This window comes from Rousettus aegyptiacus, unplaced genomic scaffold (assembly GCF_014176215.1).
Source record: "Rousettus aegyptiacus isolate mRouAeg1 unplaced genomic scaffold, mRouAeg1.p scaffold_m13_p_2, whole genome shotgun sequence".
In the NCBI taxonomy this organism is placed as follows: Eukaryota; Metazoa; Chordata; class Mammalia; order Chiroptera; family Pteropodidae; genus Rousettus; species Rousettus aegyptiacus.
Window position 1 is genome coordinate 26,283,521 of NW_023416295.1, and position 22,102 is coordinate 26,305,622.

Sequence of the window (22,102 nt, forward strand, 5' to 3'; positions counted from 1 at the left end):
TTCACAACGAGCTAGAGCTGAACCCTTTTGGAAAATCCTCAAAATTAAATTAACCTCTGTTCACTATGGCTTAAGACATCAACATTGCTCTATACTGTAAAGAGGAGTGAGAAAATGTTGGGAAATCAGAGACTTCATGAAGAGACCGTCAGATCTCTAAAAAGACTGATGCCCGTAGAGATTATTTTGAGCTGGTTCATCGCCACTCTTCTTATCTCCATGGCAGGAATATGGTGTCGATTTGTTTAATAAATTTTTTTTTTTTTTTTTGAATCTCAACATCAACCAGCCCTCTATACTCACTCTACAGTCCTTCATTGTCTCATTGTATCCATGGAGCCCTGGTCATTCCACTTTTCTCCCCGACCCTCACCTCATTTTCCATATCCATTGCTTTGTCACATTGGTCTTCCTGCCTTGTGTATGACTGTGAATCTGGGGTATTTATTAGTAAGGCCCAACTTGAGCCGACATCCTCTGAGCCTGATTCCCTGGCAACTCCATTGGGCACTAAAGATCTCACGCTTTACTTGACAGGACTTCTCACCTGCACCTTTCTCATAACCTAGAGATTCTCCACAGAGCCCAGCTCACCTCCTCAACTACCTTGTTTTCCAGCACTCACTGAAAAGCAAAGCTACAGAGAATAATTTTACTTCTACTTCAGCTGGACTTCTTTTTTTTTTTTTTTTTTCATGTAGCCACAGAGATTTAGAACCACATAGATTCAGAGCAATGTTGAAAGATGTTGCAAGAAAAGTCCAAACAGAAAGGTGGCAGCAATGTTAACAGTCATCATGGTCTCTGATGGGATGGTCCACACACGACTCATGCCACATGTCTCCTCAGTAATACCACCGTTTGGTTTCCTGTGTGGATCTGCTCTGAAATAATGCAGAATCACCTACTTTTTGGACAGATAGTTCCCACCTATTCCCTCATCGTTCCCCCTTTCTCTCTTAAAAAAGTTTCTGAACTTTTCAATGCCAAACCCATTGAGACGGTGATTCAAATACCAGGAGCACCCAAAGAATGTTTCAAGTTTCCATTCATCAAGCAGCTTTGAGTAAAGAGTAGAAGTTCAGGGAGGACACGACGTGGGCTGTGGGTGGAATCTAGAGAAGGTGGGGGCTCATCAACAGTCCTGTTGTGTGCTTGGAGTTGGGGAGGTGGTCGTGGTTGGGATAAGGGCGTGAGGACTTCCCAGGGTGAGAGAAGTATGAAGGATAAATGAATAGCAATAGGAAGGGCGTGTGCACAGCTGATTCCAGCACAGGCTGACTTCTTTTTCTCTCTGGCTGAATATTTCTTTCTTTCAGTCTGACCTCACTGACACTCTGTTGCCTAATAATTAACATTCTGTGCAATGGGAGCTTTTCCACCTGGAAAGATGTGGAGAAGGCTGGAGAAATGGATGGGATTTTTTTTTTTTTTTTTTGGCAGGGATGAATCTACAGAAGAGAGAGCTATGGAACGCAGGGAAATGCAGAACTATTCTTTGTGCAGTGTTTTGTCGATCAAGTAAAAACTTTGCTAGAGCCTGATTCCAATTTATCTTTGTTATATCAGAGGGCAATTAGTGTCTATGTTATAAGAGAAGGGGGAAAAAATACCCAAAATTTGTTTCAAAGCTTATCAATGATGATGTTCTTTTAATTCAACCTGAGTTGGTGGCCACCAAACATCACTGTGAAAACTATTAACTGAAATGTCTGGATCACTGCTTGTAGATGGCCCAGCGAGATTATTAAAACTCACCCAAGGGCTGCAGACAACTAAAATAATGATGTGCAGCTTCACAAATTGGCACGAGTAACTTGGGTGATACCAAAGAGAAAAGAAGATTTTGGCCTCTCAAGTAGATCAGCTTTAATGAGTATATTCTTTGTTTTTCCTGCCATACTTTCTAGTTCTAAAATAAAGCTACTAAGATCTGTTGATTTAATCCCTACCATGAGGCTATCCCCCAGACAGAATGGCCCTCTGTTTAAAGTCACATTCCTTATCTTATTGCCTTTGTTTCTCTTGAATTGAAAAGGTCAGCTTGAATGAGGTATTGCACGTAACCTTTGCAATTTCCATTTGATCCTATAAAGAAGGAGAGAAGGATTAGGTTTGAGTTGTGAGAAAATGCAATGCTTGCTTCACAGCTCTCTCCTCCTGATCATGGGATGGTATGTTTCCCGATTTCTTGGGGAGTCCAGTTGATTCAACAAGGCTAATTCTGAGCTTAAACATTAGTTGAGAGCTGGGGAGGACCTCCCAGGTGTTTGAAGGGCCACCTGTTTGCAAAGAAACCTTAATAAAGGGGTGTGTGTGTGTGTGTGTGTGTGTGTGTGTGTGTGTGTGTGTAAAATAAAACTAGCTTGGGCAAGGTAACATCTTAAGGAATAAGCTGTAACTGAATTAGAACTGGATTAGCTTTTTTTGAAAATATCCTTCATTAAAAACAATTGGGGGAAACGTCTTAGTATGATGCGTTTCAGATTTGGTACAATGAAGAGCTATTCACTGAATTCAGCATGTATGTATTAGCTAATGTTTGATGTTAGGGCACATGAGTATACAATAAATACATTCTTTATGTTACTCATAAAAGCCTTCCACTGGCTAATTTATTTAGGTGATCAGCAAATAAATAAACTCTGTGTTTACATTCTTGTTTTTAAATCACTAGCCTGTTCTAAAAAACCACCACAGCCACCATCATCACCACAATCACCACCAAAATCTCCAACTCTATCAATAATTAGTTCTAAAAGTAGATATTTAAAAACAAATATCTGTTCTATTACTTCGTCTTTTAAATTTATATTATTTGACATGCTCACAGTATCTAATAAGGAAAGTAAAGATTAAACAAACTATTAGGTTAGAAAAAGGACATGTCAAGGTTGGCCAACTCTGCAAAAATGATTCATTCTCAACTTACATGTGTGTATGTACATGTATGCGTGTATGAATAATCTTGTTCTCATACCTCTAAAATGCCCACTGAGTGACCCTGGAATTTCCCCCTTAATTTCCCCTGTAATTTCAGAACAGAGCCTTGTGTACAGCAGGTGTACCTTACCTGACTGCACTGAATTGAGCATCTACCATGAGAGGTAGGGCAAATAAAACTTGGAGTTAAGATTATCCTTGAAAAATCTCTTCAATAATTTATGAAATACAATACAGGACAGCTCTCACTAGGTCTAATAGAGCCAGGTTTTCCTCCAACAATGGATTAGATTGCTGTTTTGTTTTGTTTGTTTGTTTTTGGTCAGGAACCAGATGAATCAGCTGGGTCTTATTTAGAGGCCAGGATGTATCCCAAACACTTATATTTCAAACTCTGGCCTTGTACTCACCTCACCTCTGGAGGAAATAAAGGAAAGTAAACCAACCTGAGCTGGCAGCAGGTCCATCCCCTCGTCCCCCTGACACTGTGGCATGTCTGAGTGAATGCGTAGTTGAAATGTCCACACTATTAAAAGTGTTATTTTTCTTTCTCATGAGAGTAGCTATTATTTGGATTAGTTGCTCTACTGACTCTTGCATGAATATGTGCTATTTTTCCTCACTGGAAAAAACCAGTGGTTTGAATAGCTTTTAGCAATAGCAAAGCATGTGAAAAACGTAAAAGAAGAAATTACTGATCTGTCTAAAAAGTAAAAAAAAAAAAAAAAGTCAGACTACTTAGATGAAGGCCTTGCTATAAATATCCTAAATTTCTTAGGAGCACAATATATAGCAATACTGGCCATTTTAATACCATCACTAATCATTTGGAATACTCTGACATTCTTTCACTGTAATATTTGTGTATTTAGTGGAAACTTCTGAAAAGTCATTTCACAAGCCAACAAAAGTCATTTCCTAGCTATGATGTAATTGTAAGGTAGTATTTCAGAGTTGTCAAGATCAAAGACTTGAAATATGACTTACAAAAAAAAAGTTCAGGAGCAACTCCTTCAAACAACCTTTTAAAGAAACTAACCAATAGCATCTCATATTCTGTTTTCTTTTTGTTTTTGGAAATAGAATCGTTCAAAAGATATATTCTCCAGAGGCACATGAATTAAAATTGAAGAGTATAAATAAATAATTTTAGATAAAACTTTTCTTTCTGATTTAAATAGTGAGAAACATACATATATATTCAATGTACTGGCCATAAAAATAGAAAAACTGTATTCAAATTGTGAATTGGGTTTAATACTAAATCTGAAAATGGGTATCATGAAAACCACTTTATGGTTATTGTGTTGACTAAAGGAAATTTTTTTTTATGAATGGGGGGTTTTTGTTTACTTTATCTGCTAGGATCTTAAAAGCCAAAACTAGCAATCATCTTTAAAAAATGAAAATCCTTTCTGTACAAGGAAAGCCAGTTCGACATATTAGTATTTCTATATTTTTATTTGCTGACCACTGTAAACTTAGCTATTGCTCTGTTCTGAATGACTGATTCCTGGATGAATTTAGAAAGTTATTTATTTCCTCTGCTTGCCCAAGGCGATGAAAGAGAAAGACACCAAGTTGCAATTCTCCCTTGTAGCACTGACTCCCCTAAGCTAAAAAAAAAAAAAAGAAAAAGAAAAGAAAAAGGAAAATCAAAAGGTCAAACAATACTCATTTACTTATGAAGAATTTTTTAGATAATAATGATGATGACGATTTTTTAAAATCACAATCTCCCAACCCTTTTAAAAGAAAATAAGGAAAAAGAAGGGTTTGAGGGACCTCCCTTCCTCCCCGTGGGAACTCAGAGTAGGACTCAGACCCTGCATCTTTCATTTGAGCTTCTCCACAATATAGGCAGAGAACATCTTAACTTTTTGAAGAAGACTGATCCCCAGGCGTGGAGTAATCAAACTGATGGTCATACGTAAGTTTGAAAAAAAGAAAAAAAAGAAAAACTCAATTAGATTTCTCCTCCAGAAAGATAGAAAATTTGCTTTTTTTTTCACTGAACAGTGCCACCTTTGATGAAAAATCCGAATTGGTACAATGTGATATGCCCTCCCTTGAAACTTAGATATGCTACTTCTTAGAAGAGATGTTCTCCCAAAGTTTCCCCCAATTGCTTGTCACTAAAAGGCCGCTCCTGCTTACAAAACACAAATCTGTTAATAATGGTAGTCATAGCAATAGCAATAATAATATATAACCACCATAACAACAACAGCTACCATTTGACAGGGTCTGTTACTATATATCTGGCACCAAAATTGGCAATCGGCACTTGTTAGCTTGTTAATCTTCATAGCACTGTTTTAAAGAAGGATGTATTATCACCATTTCACAAATGAGGAAACTGAGCTCAGAGATATTAAGTAGCTTAATGTCTCATAATAAAGAATTAATGAAGTTGCAATTTGAACTCATGTCTGGTTTTAAACACTCTTTTTAACACTCTAGCCCACTGTTATGGCTATTTCTCTTTGCCGCCGGTGTGCGTAGGGGGAGAGTCAACTAAACAGGGAAAGGGCATCTGAGAAGATTGGAGAATAAATGACTCATGCCATCCTGGACATTCCTTGACCGAACTTTGAAGGCCAGCCTCATTCACTGTTGTATTCCCATTGGCAGACACATAGGAGATGAACAAATGTGAAGCAAGTGGAAATAATAGATGCTCACTGAATTTGTTCTGAACTGAATTTTAAAACCACTGCCATGTCGACAGTCAAGGCTCCATGATTTCTACACAGGAGGAATTTAAGGAATGGCCTATGCGGGCCCGTCTTGGAGCATACTCAGGGGTGGGTAGCTTTGGTAATAGTGGTAATAAATGGTACTGATGGTAACTTGGGCACACCAAAGTCCTCACGAGGTTGCTCGGCATGGCGGCTGAGTAACCAACCCAGCTCAGTGACGGGTCAGTGGTCTCACGGCCAGCGAAGAACGTACCCCCTAAGCACAGACGGGTCAGTGGTCTCACGGCCAGCGAAGAACGTACCCCCTAAACACGGACATCGCTGGGAGGCTGCGAAGGGCAGAAGGGGCTGGCCCGGTGCCTTCCCCCTTGCGGTCAGCTCTCTGCTGCCAGCGGTGCTGCAGCTGCGCTGCTCAGGGTGTTTTCTGCAACGCGATGACAGTGTGATGGAAGAGCCACCGCCTCGCGGCCATGCAGCCCTGCCAAGCCCCGGGAACGCTCATGCTCACATTCGCCTCAGCTGCTCTGCCGAGAACCCACCCAGCTTGGCGGGGCCCCCAAACTGAGGGGAGGGAGAGGCGCCTTCCCTCATGTAACATCTTAGCACATTAATCAAAAGCACAATAAAAGTAAGTTTCTCTCAAACATAAACCCACGTCGATGACATGTCTCTCTTCAGAACAGGGCCGTGGCAGGGTCCAGCTGGACTTGCCGGCTCCATGTCCACGGATGTAACCAAGAAGAGTACAGAGGATGTAGGAGATAAAGTTTCTCTGTCAGGGAAGAGATTCAAAATTGGCTTCAAAAGAAAGAGAGGGGAGTTATTGTTCAGCTTTGGGTCTCAGAGGAAGATGTCTTTCCAGTTGAAACACTTCACAAACCAAACCCACAGAATTAGAAATTCTAGACTCTTTGGTTGAGAGCACCTGGGGGCCAAGGTCTCACTGATCTCTCTTTTCAGGGCTGCAGCAGGGTGCAGTGGGGTAAGACCTGGATTAACGGATGCCTTATACTGTTCTCCAGAGGTTTCTTCTCTGCAATCCGACCTCCCTCACTAGTCTCTAAGCATTTCAAACCTAAAGGCCATTGTTCCTCTCGCTTGGGCACAAGCTGCATTATTGCGGGTAAAAGTGAGTTGTAAACAGGAAAGTACTTACGGAGGCTAACAAAAATACTTTTCCTCCTATCTTCTAAGTTCTTCTAGCCGGCGAATAATCAAATTACCAGAAACAGATTTAACAGGGGAAAATGTACACAGTTTATTATACAAATGAAATGCACTGGGCAGTTGAGGTTTATATGCTGTTATAGACAAAGGAGAAAGGGGGGCATGGGTCTGAGATTTCAAAGTGATGCAGGACCGGGCAAATCCCTCTGACTGGGGACTCAAGTCCTACATGGAGAGAGAGGGTCCTTGACTGCGCAGGAAAGAATTCAAGAGTGAGTCAGAGTTAGAGACAAAAGGAAAGTTTATTTAGAAAAGGAGTAATGCTCTGTAGACAGAGACCTGGTCTCCTCTCAAAGACAGACAGTGAGAGAGACTCTGAGTGTTTGAGGAATTCAGTTTTATACATTTCTCCTTTCAGGGTACAGCTATGCAGCGTTAAAGGCACAGAGAAGCATTCATTAGTCATCTCAGCAGGAATCTTCCTGTGGGTCCTTCCTGTGGCCTGAGAATGGGCTGATCAGCCAGATTCCCGTGCCTCGCAGTACATAGCCGGCTCTGAAGATGACCTGATTTAGTATTTAGTCAATTAGTGTAGGTCTCATGTCTTTTTTCTATATTAAAAGGACATAGGCCATTTACAGGTAGTTGAGGAAGAGTAGAACACACGTGGCAGGCAAATTCTTGCTAGGTGACCTAGAGACAATGGGAGGGACCTCGTTTACTAAGAGATTATGCCAACATTCCCTTCTGGGAGCAGGTCCTTCCATCTGAATCTCTTAAGCAGAAAACGGAGAGGGTCAAACGTTCCTTCTGAGTCTTTAGTTTCTTAATAACCAGCTGAAAACCAATATCCCCCAAAGCAGTTTTAGGGTGACAAAACTTTGGCCTCCTTCATTCTTTACAAACCGTAGTTCCCTTGAAGACTCTTATGGCCCTCTCAGAGCCTAGCATTGTGGAGGCCTGATGCAGAAACTCAACAAAGACCTGTTGAATAAATAAAACGATTGACTGGAAGGGCTTTCTGTTGGCCAGTCTAAAAACTGAAATTCTCACAAGCTGCCTACTCGGCCTCATTTCTGGAAGCAAGGACAGGTGAGGAGAAAGTCTGATGAGAAATGTCCATGAAGGCACGGTGTTAAATGTAGTTTTTTCTTTGAGAAAAAGAGGACACGGAACAGGAAAAGTTTCTATCTTTTCCTTCTCTCTGGGGCAACCTGGTTGTCCTGTTTCTAGGGAGAAATGGATTCCCCAGAGCAGGTTAAAACAAAATAGGCTGGAGTCCTGCTAAAAGTAGAAGCAAGAGAAGAGAGTTCAGTGAAAGCCGGGTCTCCAGGTGCTTCCAACCGAAAAGTCTATGGAACTTTTGACTCTTCAAATCTTACCACAATAACAAAAAGTTCTTTTGTACATTCTCATTTATGTAGCATATCAAAGTGGGGCAAACCTAAAATATAATTAAGCCCATAAATTTAACAATCACACTTGCTTGCTGTTAGAAACCTCTAGGAATTTATGCCCAAGTTTTTATTTTATCTGTAACTATAACTTTGTTTTCACTGGAAAGGGAAGTTCCTCCAGCAGAGGGTAATTTAATTTTGTCAGTAACCAGACTCATTCTGTTTAGATTTGGAATCCTTTTAAAATGGGAGCTTTCTATCAATCACCCAGTCCAAGCATGTTTAGATTATGGGCTCTTGGAGAAAGGGGCCCTCTGCCTATTGATGACGTGGTGACTGAAGGGGACAGACCACCTTCCCAGTGGCAGCTTTCTAAAGAGAAATATTATCAATATCCATGTGTTAATGAGCAAGAAATGGCTTGGCTATCACTGTCCTGGCCATGTGGCATCCCCTTGCCCCCACCTGGCCCAAGGCTGCCTCCGTAAGTGACCGCGGGGCACTGCTAGAGGCAGAGAAGAATTCCACCAGCAATGAAAACAACTTTCCACTCCATCACAAGAAGCCAGACACAGAAATCATATTGAAAGAGTTCTTTGTCCACAAGATAACGTTTGAATCGGAAACTTGTTTAGCCAGATTCTCTTGTTACAATTTACTGCTTCATCAGGTGGGGGCAGGGACAATCCATTCTTTAAATAATAGGATGATTCCCACAGGAAGGTCGGCAACTCCAAATGTATATTTTTAAAAACCCTCATTTCCCTGAAGCTCGGCCTCTGGCATGGAAAAGGTGCCTCTGATTGCTGGAGGGTACTCTCTTGGGAGAAGGGATTCGTGTACAAATAACCACGTAGAAGAACAGGTGATTTTTTTAAGTTGGAGAGGAGAAATAGTCAAGAGCAGTCACTTTTAGGGTACCTTCCCTCCCAGGGGTTAAAGTTGGGAGCAGAGTCTGGAGGGATGGAGAGAGAGGGAAAGGATGCACAGACATCTATCTCCCAGCAGTACATTCCCGGGAGAACAATCGCCTTTGTTCAAAGCAGGCCGAGAGAGCTGCTTGGGAAGCGCTGGATCTGGGCTCAGGGCAGGTTAGGGCCTGTGATTAGGCGTGAGGTCTCTTGGTGACCAAGGGCCCAGGTGGGTGGGCCCGGAATGCTGACACTGGAGCAGGGCTGAGGGGGTGTTCTGGCCCATTACCTGCCCACCTCCACACAGAGTTCTGACTGCTTCGGCCCCTGAAACCCCCTCCTGCGTTCCTGATGGGGGAGGGAGGAAAGCACAGATTTCCTGCTTCCCTGTGGAGAGCCAGGCTGGCTTTTGAAGGTTGACTGGGATTCTAAGTGCCCAGTGTGGGGGCTCTGGTCCTGGCTAGGCCACAATTACCTGGGGGGAGTTAAAACAAAACAAAATGACAAATTCCTGGGCTCCCTAAGATCCTTTGAATCCAAATCTCCATGGGAATGACACTTGAGAATTTGTGTTTCCCAAAGTTTCCTAGATATTTCTCATACTACCGGTGACTACTTTTAGCATGACACCAGTCTGTTTTGTTTTAAACCTGCTAATGAGTGTGAACCAGTTAGGCATTCCAAGTCTAAAAACTGGTCATATTTCTAAGGGGCCCGAGGGAACCGCAGGGCAGATTCCTCCAGCTAACACCTTTCCCAAAATGGGTTTGAGGAGAGCCATTCACTGGGAACCCTTTAGATTCTGGTCTCCCGGGATGAGGATCTGGCCTGGACCTTCACGGCTGATGGACGGTCCAGGCCAGCCACTGGGAGGCGGGAGAGAATGGGGCTAAGAAACCACCGACCTGCTTCTTAGTCTAGAATGTTCTACACAGCACCTCAGTCCCCATCTCATCCCACTCATATCCTCCTCCTCGCCAAGCTCTTCTTTAAGCACTATTTCACGTGCTTAAACTGGACCTTTTGTTTTGTATGCGTTCCTGCAAAATGTGTATTGTTGTCTCGTTCGTTGATTCATTCAAGAAGTATTTGTTGAGTGCCTGCCATGTGCCAGGTATTTGGGGATGCATTGGCAAACCCTGCCCTCGTGGAATGTATATGCTAAAAGGGGAGGAAAAATAATATAATCTCTAAACATAAGAATAAGAAAATTATCATCATGTTAGAAGGTGGTAAGGGCCATGGGAAAAATAACCCAGAAAACGGGGATCAGGAGGTGCTGACTGGAAGAGGATGGGCAAATCACAGCGTTAGATTTTGAGCATCTGTTTTTTATTATATAAATGGTATTATTACATATCTCATTTTGTCTTTTTTTTTTTTTCTTAGCACCGAGTTTTTAAGTGCTGCATAAAATTCGTGATATGTGTTTACCACTCTTACTTATTCACTCTCTGAGTATATACTCAAATGGCTTCTAATTTCCCATTATCATCAACAACGCTGCAATCAGCATTACGTGTTAGAAAATATATTTGGGATTTACACCTAGTTGTGGAATTGCTGTGTTATAAGGTCTACCTATATTTAATTTTACCAAATGTGCCAGATTGCTCCCCACAGTTGCTGCAATTGCCCACACTCCCATCAGCACGGACCGGGGCCCCTAAATCTCCTTACCTCTGCCAACACTTGGCACTATCCAGCTTCCTGGATTTTTTGGCAGAGCATTCTGGCTGCTATTATCAGCATTCCTGCTGAAATAACTTTCTGTCATTGCTCCCCCTGGTCCTGTCCTTCCCCGTCTCCCCTCAGCTCTCATCCCTCCCCTCCCATTTCCTTCTAACCACAAGCGCTTCTTGTCTGCATTGCTGGGCTGTCTGTTTTTCTAACTTCAAGGTTCTTTCCATTTGGACTTCATATCTTGAGGACAGAAATCCCACCTTCTAGTTGGCAGACAGTGTCCCAAAGACTATCCTTCTCTTATCTTGGATAATAGTTTTGCTTCCACACTATTTTCAGGGTGTCTGCCCCTGCTGAGGGCCTGCAGTGCCTTCCTGTGTCCTGTTTCATCAAATCTAAAGTCTCCCATCTGGCTTCAAGACCATCAACCACCCAGACCTGCTCTTCCATTCTGCCTGCTCTTTGCACATACCCTTCCCTCAGCTGGAACTAGCCTCTCTCCCACTTTTCTTAGCTCACCATGGCTCCTCTCTGGATCTCAGCTTAGGCTCATGTTCTCCTCTCCCCCAGGTCTCAGTGAAGTCTCCCTCGTGTGTCCCGGGTAGTATTCTGTGCTTTCCCTGTTGTGATCCTTTTCCAGCCTCTTTGTTGTGGATACCACTAGGCTTCAAGCTCTTTGAGGGGCCGTAACTTATTTATTGTTTCGGCCACAGCACCTACTGCTGAGTGTGACAGGGCACAGTAGGTATTGAATCGATATGAATGAAGGAAGAAAAGAGTGAGCGAGTGAAGGCTTTTCATCTTTCACACATACAGTTGTTACCAGCTTCAGGTCTTCATGTTCACTGCAACATTTCTCTCCTTCACCCAGTTATCTGGTTCCCTTTTTCAAAACCCTGCAATTATACAAATCTTACCCACACCCTCAACCTGATCACTGTTCCTCCTTTGTTTGAAATTCTATATTCTTTGTTACACACTGGAGCCAGTTCTTTCATTGGGTTTATTCTTTGTTAATGCCACAGGCCCATGTTACAGAGGAAGCAGTCTCTAATGAGTCCTCCTGTTCTTTCCTGTCCACTACCAAAATCTGTCCCGGAGGATCGCCCTGCTGTCCATCCTCTCATATGCTGCAACACTTGTAACAATAATTTAGAAACATAATGTGTAACATTTGTTGCTTTCTGCTCTCAAATATCTATTCATCCATTCACCCCACTTCTGGTTATAACCCCCAAATTGCCTTTGAGGGAACAACCACTCCACTTTCAGCTCATGTTTGGAGGTAGGGGGTAGGGAGGAATGCCATCTTCAGCCATCGGCATTCATCCATTACTCAGGCCACAGTGATAGGTTTGCAATGGGCATATGACCCAGTCAGAGCCAGTGAGGTTTTTTTTGTTTGTTTGTTTGAACTGGGGGGGGGGGGGAAATCTCTTCCTTTTCCTTCTTTTCTTTTTTCTTCTCTTCTCTTCTCTTCTCTTCTCTTCTCTTCTCTTCTCTTCTCTTCTCTTCTCTTCTCGTCTCGTCTCGTCTCGTCTCGTCTCGTCTCGTCTCGTCTCGTCTCGTCTCTTCTCTTCTCTTCTCTTCTGTTCTCTTCTTTCTTGGCTTAACCTAGGGAATAATGTTAGGTCTAGAAATTTAACAAGCCATATTGTCACCGTGAGGGGTTGCCCATCCAAGAAAGAAGCCATTTCCACAGAAGCTGACCCAAGAGAGGGAGCAAGAGAAACTGGTCCTATTCTCTAGCTGCACCTGAGTCAGTCTTACTCCTGAAATTTTTAGGACCAAAGTTATTTGGAGACTATGCTAATTCATTATTTGGTATCTATATTTGTTGTTTAATTTTAAATAAGGGTCAGAGTATTGTGGAAGAGCACTGGTTTTTGAACAAGATTATTAGTTAGTTATATGATCTATTAGTTAATTATATGATCATGGCCAGGTCGTTATACCCTCCTGAGCATCAAGCTCTTGTCTGGGAGATGAGGGAGCTGGACAAGATCAGGGCTGATCTTGAACTAGTATGCACCAGCACAGGGCTCTAGCTGCCTTCTGATCTGACATTCCAGTTGTCAAATTTCTTGGACCAGATAATCTCAACATTCTTGTATATCTGTCATTCTATGATTCCAGGCAGGAAAAATATCTGATCTCTTTATAATCTCTGATTCTCTTGTCCATACCTTGTATAAAGCACAAGACAAAGCATGTCGTGTTAAAACCAACAAACAGCATATTTGTGATCCCTGTTTTTTTTATCCTCACCAAGTTTCCGTTAGATACATTTTGCCTCAGTAGTGTCTGATTTAGGAAAAAAGGGAAGAAAGAGGTGTAGGCCTCAGCCTGGAGTGTGACCTCAGGCATGTAATTTGCTGTCATTATGCTGTGGGCAGAAATGACAAAGAGGGTGATTCACACTGACATCTTAATGGAGTTATGAGGCTTTTTGGGTTTTGTTTTATTCTTGTTTGTTTTGCCTAGATTCTGAAACCTCATAGATTTTTCCCCTTTGTGTGTTTAGATTTTTAAAATGTTTACTTTTTTAAAAACAAGTGTTTCCCCATAGTTTTTATTGCTAGAAAAATCACAATCTTTGCCCCACGATTCGCATTAATACTTTTCCTTGTTGTCTTCAAGTTTAGCATTATGTTTTTCTAGACAAGTTAAATATTTCTAGGCCCACTTATCTCAAGGTAGCATACAGAATAACAAATCGGTAATGAAATTTCTAAAGAACGAATTTACATGGTCTTAACTTACTGGGTGTAGTATGTGAAAAACACGGTCAGGGAGAGTTTGATTTGGATCTATAACTAAACTCCACCTATCGCCATAGCAAGTCTAACAGCCTGTGACCAAAGAAATCAGTAAAATTAAGAAAGTAAATATATAAATAAAAAGCCACCACAGAAAATTCTCTTAGCCTAACGAGGCCTAGTTGACTTATTCATTGAAAGACTGTTTAAAAAGTCATTTTAATTCATTCATCCTAATCTCTTGGTAGACTCTGTTGGCTCTATCTTAAGAGTATGTCTAATGTATAACCACTTCTCACCCTCCACTGCTTCCACCTTGACCCAGGGCATCATTATCTTTCACTTGAACTTTGCCTCGATCTCCAATCTTCCATTCTTACCCCTCTGCAATTTATTCTTCAGGATATAGCCATACGTCTCAACCCTGCTTAAAACCCTCCCATGGTTTTCTACTGCACTCAGCATACAACTCTATAGCCTTACCATGGCCTTCAAAACCCAGCCTGTTCCAGTTCCTGGCAGCCTCTCCAAGGTCATCTCCTCTTACCCTTAACTCCCTCCCTTTGCTCCAGCCACTGGCCTCCATGCCGTTCCTCAGATTTGCCAAGTATGTTCCTGCCTTCGCCTTTGTCATCCTTCTGCCTGGAGGGCTCTTTCTCAGATGCTTTTACAGCTTCCTCCCTCACATCCTTCAGGTCTTTACTCAGTGTTTCCAGAGTTTCTCTGATGACTCCCTCTAAGATAGTAGGTCCCGTTTCACTCTAGTTCACCATTTCTAATTTATCTTCACAGCACATACTTCTATTTGACATTATATATTTATTTGTTTATTGCTCTCTTATATCAGGAACTTTCATCTATGTTATTCACAGTCGTGTCCCCAAAATTTTAGAGTACTGCCTGGTACACAATAGGTGCTCGGTAAATGTCTGTTGGATGAATGAATGAATTTATTTTTAAAATTTTTAAAATAAGTGTTTATTGCACAAGTACCAATGTGCTGGGCATTGGCTGGTCTTGGGTTTTTAATGTATACAACCAAAAAAATATTTTTTTAGGTTGTAAAGGAAAAAAACTCTGAAAACTCATTTAGCAAGAGATGCCAAAATCTGTTTTAAAAAATTATAAAGAGCTGTAATCTCAGATCTGGGCGGGAAAGTAGCCTTATCTAATAGCTTAAGTGGTAGTTAAGTATGTCTAGAGACCTGTTAGTCTTAACCCTGGGAAACAGCTGCTCAGTCCATTGATGATTATAGCCTGGCTGTCCCTGAGGTCACGGGTTCCTGCCCCATGTGAATCTGTCAGTTTTGTTGTTGCCACAACTCAAGATCTGAGGCTCTCACCCTGACCAGCCTCCCCTGGCTGAACATGACTATGGCCTCCAAGGAGACTACTTGAGAAGAGGTGCACGGCGCTGTACAGAACCGTCCCTGGGCCTAGAAACCCAGCATGAAGTCATTCTAAGACCAGCTGCTCTATCTGAAAAGCACAAAGTCACAGTGGAGGGGGACGTACGATTGCGTGGAGATGGAATGTAGGGTGACGGCCTTGTGGCAGCAGAGTTTGGTCTGATGGCGCCTGGTAAAGAAAGATTACCTGACCAAATTCATCTAAAGATCAGTGGATGCCCAGGCAAATCTGGGCACAAACCATCATTTTTTTTCTCTCTCAGTTATACCTGGAATCCTCAAGTAGGGTTTTACCTTTATTGCCCAAACGGTTGCCTTGATATTTTATGCACTTCTCTATCATCCTAAAGAACTGAGGAGGCATAGCTCCCTTTTCACTGACGTAGAAAAAGGAAGCCGTTCACATGACTCGCTTCCTTATCCCTGCTTATCACACCTGGCTGTCCTCATGCCCACAGAAACGCTTTCTCAGAGAAGCAGTGCCTTAAAACTCTGGACCCCACCTAGTAACATACTTTTCCTGCTGTTGGTCAATGGGAGAAATAAGGATTCCCTAGAAGCAAGAGGGTGTGATTGGGAGGAACCTGAAAAAACATTCCAGGGTTTCTGGAGCCCTTTGTCTTTAGAGAGGAGAGTCTGCATTGTGTAGAAAGAAGGGCTTTGGTGAGAAGCCCTGACTACCTGTGGCTGACTAACCTGTCACTCAGGTTGTTAATGAAGACTCAACCTTTCCCTGGCACTTCATGTCCAGGTTCCAGGGGGCCATGGGGATCAACAGTCTCCACATGCAGTTTATTTACCAGCTGTTGCAGGGAAAGGGTTGTCCTTTTAAGGTTAAAAAATAATAATACATTTCTCTAAGTTGGGTCAGGTCTGATAACGAGGCAAGTAAGGCCTCCTCTATTCTGAATCTCAGGGACTCAGGTCGGACACTCACTGGTCATGAGAGCAGCATCAGATAAGAACTGATGAACAGGAAAATTTTCATCCTATAAAAATTCGGGTCTGCACGACCCTAGGTTGTGTGTATTAAAGCCTCTGGGCTACCTCCATATTCAAGCTGGCAGATTGGACCCGGCCTCACTTTTACCCTGCGGGAAACTGAGGCAAGGAGGCCTCCATTGAAAGTTGTGCCAAGGGAGTCAGTTGGCGGCCAAGTTCCCTTCTTCTAACCGCAGTGTGACTCTCCCTCCTGGTATGTTTACGGCAGCTCAGAAGATAATCTCACATGTCAGCATGAGCTTTCCGGAATACGTGCATCTCATATTCTGGGAAGAACAGGCAGCGGGGGTGAAGGTGAGACAGGAAATCTTTCTAGAGGCTCTGAAGCCATTCCGGTTTTGGAGCATCCCCAACAACTCCCACAGAGTCAAAGCTTTGAAATCGCCTTGCGGAGACAGGGCTGTGAGCACGGCTGCCTCGGCCTACACTTGCCCCAATTCCTTTCTGTGGGACCCCGTGAGAGGAACCAAGCCACGCCCCCAGGGGGATGCGGGGAGAATGAACCGATTGAGGGGTGTGGGTGCGGGCTGGTGGGCTGCCACCACGATGCCTGTCAGCAGGCTGCAGGGCAGCTTTTCTCCTGGGTTTGCTCACAGAGCTGGGGAGGCTGGGTGCCAGGGAGAGTATTTCTTCTGTTTGGGAAAAGCCACATCCATCTGGCTGGCTCTGCAGCCTGTGGCCTTTCCGCTGGGCAGCTCTCCTGTCACTGGGCATGGACCCCACAGGCTGGGGCTCTTCTGTGACCAACAGGAGGTGCTGACCCTGGAAGAGGCAACCAGTGGGGGCCCTACACAGGAGTGTGTGGGGAGCTGGGCTGACTGAGCCACCAATTTGTCTGACCCACAGATATTTGCTGAAGCAATATAGACTTGGCCTATGAAAGGCGAACTTGGCCTGTGAATATAGTCCCAGGTGGAAATGCTAAAATGGCAGTCCAGTATTCTTAGGCCTGAGGGAATCAGGCAGATCATCCTGTGCGGCCCCCTTAGTTTTCGCAGATGGGGAAACTGAGGCCTGGGGGATCAGAAATAGCTTGTTCAAGGTCACACAGGAAACCCAAGTTCAAGGCCCGGTTCTATACCACTGCTTTGCTGTGTGGTCTTGAGCTAGTCACTCACCATTGCTGGGCATGTTTTCTCACCATTAAAAGGGAATGAGAAAAGAGCCTAATTCATAAGGCCAGTGTGGGAGTTAAATGAGATAATCCAGGTGAAGGGCTCGTCTCGTGGGGCCTCCCCTCATGTCCATCTCGGAATCTGCATTATCATCTTTTTATTACTGACCTGCCAGTAGCAACATTCACGGGAACTGCCTAAGGCTTCGGAAGCAGCCCCTGTTCTCCTCAGGGCTGGCTGTTCACCAAGTGCCTCCAAAACCACGACTGCCTTCCGTCCTCCCTATTTTCTTGTGAGGTAGAGAGGGCAGATCTCTTTTCCCCCAGTGTACTGTTTAGAACATTTCAACGATGGGCTTCGAAACTGAGTCCTCTATTTCCCATCTCCCCCTGCTCTTTCTGCCTCCACCGGCTGCCAATTAGAATATTTCTGCTCACAGAATATTCTAGGTCTGTAGGGACCGGCTGCAGGAAAGAGGGGCTAACTTCCCCCCACCAATGGATGGAAATCATCTCAGCCTTGTCACCCTTTCTGTTTGCTCCTGAGTTCACCCCGAGGTCCTGGAAGCGAGTGTCTGGGCTCCCTGTCTGACTGCAGAGAGCTGTGGCTGAAGAAACACTAGCAAATGTTTCCCAGTTCCAGGACTGTGGCCAGTGGCACCTCGAACAACAAAGAATCACCATCGATTGTGTGACAGTGGTTGAAGGGGTTTATGGATGTTTTCTGAAAATTTATGGACACAGACCCAAACCGAGCAGAGCCCAGAGGAGACACAGTGGTTCTTGTTAAACAGGAAGAATGAGTTTAACGAATACAGGGTTGGGGTAGGCGGTGGGTGGGGGAAGAAAGAGGGGAAGGGGGTTTACCCTGTCAAATATTCAATTTGTGCTCTGAGCCCTGAACTTCCCGAAGGTGGTGACCGGAAGATCATTCCCGTAATACGTTCCTCCCTCTAAACCCACCTTGCATAAGAAACTGCAGCAAGCACAAAACATTGCTCATGAATTCAATCAGTTTCCTGCACCCCCAACCCCCATTAGGAAACTGGGGCTGGTGTTAAAACATTCCCTCCCAACCCCCAAAGGCAAACAGCCCCAGAGGAAGACCCTGAAACCAGATCGGAGGTTGACAGAGCAGAGGTCTTCCAGGCACAGGGGTCAGAGGGCATGGCCAGGGGAGGGGTCGGCTTTGTTACCACTCTGTGTTGGTGAAAGCCAAACCTTTATGGAACTTTTCTAGCTGCATTTTGGGCTATTTAGCTTCAAAAACAAAAGATTTATTTTTCCCCCTTCTCCTTTTGGGTTTTGTCCTCCCTTGACAGCAGTGACATATGCAGGTCTGGAGGCTGTTAAGGCCAGGCCAGGCTCTCCCCGATCCTGAGGAAGAAAAAAGATAGGATCTTAATTAAAAGAGAACCCAACGTGCATAAAACAAGCACAAACATTCCCAACATCCACCGTTGCTTCTTTGATCCTTTCAATAGAGAAAGGAACAACAGTGGTGAGGTGAGGCGTGCCTTGCCTTTCGTAATACATTGTTTTGCACAACCTGTTACATTTTAAAAAGCACTTTTGCATACTACAGTATCCTGTGGAATCCTCGCATCTATTCTGCGAGCTGGGATTTACAGTCCTCTTTTACAGATGAGAAAACTGAGGTTTATAAGTAACTTTACCAAGTCAAAGAGATTTTGAAGAGGCAAAACTAGCACTCCAATCGAAGTTTCTGTCTTCAAACACAGGAACCTTCAAAATAGATATACTAAGTTATGCGATTTAACTTGTCTGGGTCTCAGTTTCTAAATCTATGGAAGGAGGCTGTTTTCTAGGTTCCATTCAGATTTTCTAAACTGTTCTCTCACTTTGAGAGAAAAAGTCAGCCTGAGGGGTGTCAGGAGCATGGCAATACTATGCGAAGAAATCAAGTTGTGTTTCTCAGTAGCTTCTGGGGTTTTACATCAAGTCCAACATAGTGACAAAGACGGGTTTTGTTTCCGTGTTGTTCTCAAATACCAATCAGAAGCTTATAAAATCTCTCTAGAAATATCTGCACAGGGGTCTTCTGGCATTCTGGATGTGGAAGCTGTTGCTAGCATTATCAGATGTCTACAAATATGTGAATTGGGTCAAAAATAAAGTCCCGTTTTTAACACTCTGATATTGTTGGTTGAAACATAACTGTGAAGTATACTAACTGGGCTTCTGTACACAGTCTGAACTTTAGGGAGCGTGCTTATAGCGGGACTTTGGGGCAGAAATTTGCAATTAGGTCCTTTGCGACTTGGGCCATAGTAATTCATGGGCATAGTGCATCTTATTTTTTAGTTTTTGGGTAGAAAGCTATATTTCAATTTCTATAACTCAGATGAATGTGTTCTGGTGACTTTTTGGTGGTCACCAGGGTATATGGTTAGATTCTTCATCCAGCTTCTATGATACTGGCTACTGAGGATGCAGTAAAGGGATTGGCCTGCAGCCATAACCAGGAAGGTACTTTCTTAAGAAGCAGTTCTGGGTGGAGAAACAAGGCAGTGAGGTCCTCCCGTCCCAGCGGAGGAGCCCGGATGCTCTCATTTGGTAGAGAAGTGAGCCCTTTTGGTATTGAGCTCAACACCTGTCCCTCTGCCGTGCCTTTTATTTCTGGGCATCTGAAATTCACAGGCAAGAGAGACCAGAAGGCATCAGGGAACCAACCCGGCTCTGCAGGTACTTCACTTCTCCAGATTCGAATCTGCTGGGAGTGAGACGTCGCTGGAGAGGGTGCCAGAGATGAGCACTGTGGGAAAGTTTATTTCTGCTCCTGCTTCGCCCTGCTGCTCCCACAGTAACAATGACGAGGCGAAGGACCACAGATGGGGCATAGCGTAGAGGTTAGCAGTTTGGGCTCAGGAACTAGACTCCCTGGGGCCGAAGCCTAGCTTTTCCATGCCGGGACCTTGGCAAGCGATTTTTATCTCAGTGTTCCTGTTTCTTTATCCATCAAATGAGGATAATAGTAGTTCCTATCACACAGGTTGTTAAGGGGATTCAGCTACATGACTATCATGGCTCACAGCACAGAGTGAGCATCCGTTTGGGTCATCATTGCTGAGCCCCCACTTTGGCTTGGCACAGGTGGGAGCTTTTCTTCTCCCTGGTACCTGTCAGGACCGCATACCCTTCTCTGGCTATAGAATATTAGAGAATTGCCCGTGCTTTTTTTTTTTTTTTTTAAGAAATGTGTACTAGTTTAGCAAATCTGAAAATTGTGCAGACAGACACGACAAGCTCCTGTAACTCCCTCCTGCCCCTGGAGGAAGAGGGGATGTACGCACCCCGCTCGCCCGGGTCCTCTGGGTCCATTGCCAGAATGTGAAGCTCTGAGCAGAGCTGTGTGGTCCACACTGGGCTGCTCACTTTAACAGGCTGGCTCTTTGCAGGCCACCAGGTCGAAGAACTCTGATCCTCGGGGAAGCTGGACTCCAGTCGATGCTGCAGGGAACAGCCAAGGCAGGAAACAAGGAACTGCTGTCCCACATCTCCTGGAACACCGGCCAGTCTTAAGCAGGCCCAGAAGCCAGTCCAAACAAAGTGCAAGGAAGAGTTCGCCCCTTTCGCCAGATTCTCAAATGGGCCTGGGATCCTGAAAAGAGAAAGAGCCATTATTGGAGAGGAAGATGGGACAGATGTAGGTAGGGCCAAGAACCTGGGTAAACGTCCCAACCCAAAATGATAATAATGGGTCCTGCCCAGGGCTCAGTTGTGGGGGGTGGTCATGGGTGAGAACATGATGGGGCTGGCGCTCTCTGCCCACGTGAAACACGACCAAGTTGCCTCCTGCTGGCAGCCAGTTGGGACAATAAAGCATGTATTCTTCTGGTGACATAAGTGGTTCGGGTTGATAATATGATGCTATTTAATATGTTTGCCAATGGTTGCTCCTTTTAGGGACCCAGGATGGATGTCATGATAGATGTAAGTTTCTGGGGACACTGTGGAAACTTACTGCGAGGACAAAGGGTAATGATTTCTCTCCGGGGTGGAGAGATCGCCTTCGCTCGATAGTTTACCTCGCGCCTCTTTACCATCCCTTCCTTCCCCTTTGCCTGACCCGTTCTCAGCAATAGTAAGAAGCATGCACCATGACAACCACAGCCTGCATACCAGGCAGGTTGAATGTATTCCAGTTATTATCTAGGTTAATCCCAACGACACTCCTTTAACGTGGGCATTGTTATTATTTCACAGGCAAGGGAACCGAAGCTCAGAGAGATAATCTGTCTTGCCAAGTTCGACAGCTAGTGTACGGATAAGCTCAGACGCACATGGTCCCGTTCACTCCAGTGTCTGTGTACTCTCCTGCTACCACCTGCCCACGCCACAGGCAGAAATTAAAAGTGCTTCCCTCTTAGGGTCTGTTCTAGAGAAGAAGGCACGGAGCGAGGGCATAGAAACCAGGACAGCTTTGTCAGCACCTATGTGTGCTGGGGGATTGTGTAGGGTTGGAGTATTGTATGTATGCTGGGGGTTATGTAGCATTGGGTTGTGCTGTATGTGTGTTGTGGTACCACATATGTTGATGTATCGTGTAGTAATGGGGGTGTTTTGTATGTTTTGTGTTGTTTTTTAGTGTCATTTGTTGTATTGGGGTGTTGAGAGTGTTGACATATCGTGTAGTGCTGATGTTGTATGTGTTGGGAGTGGTAGGTGTGAATGTTGGAGAGTTGTGTAGTGTTGGGAGTATTGTGTGTGTGTCCTGGGAGTGTTGTGAGGGTGCGTGCTGGGGTCGTGCGTGACAGGAGGAGAGCAAGGCTGTCTCATGCTTGGTTGGTCACCCCTTGGCTGGGGACGTCACTCTTTCTGCCAAAGTCCCAACTGTTGCTGCTCCCTGTTGCCATACACTGCCAGAGTGAAGGAGATGGAGCAGCTGGCCCTCCGTCTCCTTCCTCTCTGACCTTGATGTGGAGCTGGGACGGGCTGCCAGCTCAGTGCCAGGAAGAAAGAGGACAGGCTCTCAGTGACGGGCTGATGGATTT

The 22,102-nt window shown here is 44.3% G+C and overlaps 1 long non-coding RNA gene across 4 annotated transcripts in view; it reads left to right on the forward strand.

The window, feature by feature from the left end:
* LOC107519375 overlaps positions 1-22,102 on the forward strand; it is a 72,268-nt gene that overhangs the window by 20,314 nt on the left and 29,852 nt on the right. Inside the window, exon 4 of one of the 4 annotated variants that reach the window (XR_004955739.1) lies at positions 20,507-20,935. The exons of 2 other annotated variants lie outside the window; for them this stretch is intronic. This is a non-coding gene — a long non-coding RNA (uncharacterized LOC107519375). Of the gene's footprint in view, positions 1-5,406; positions 6,258-20,506; positions 20,936-22,102 lie in introns of those variants that run through there. One more of the 4 variants, XR_004955742.1, reaches the window with a different exon arrangement.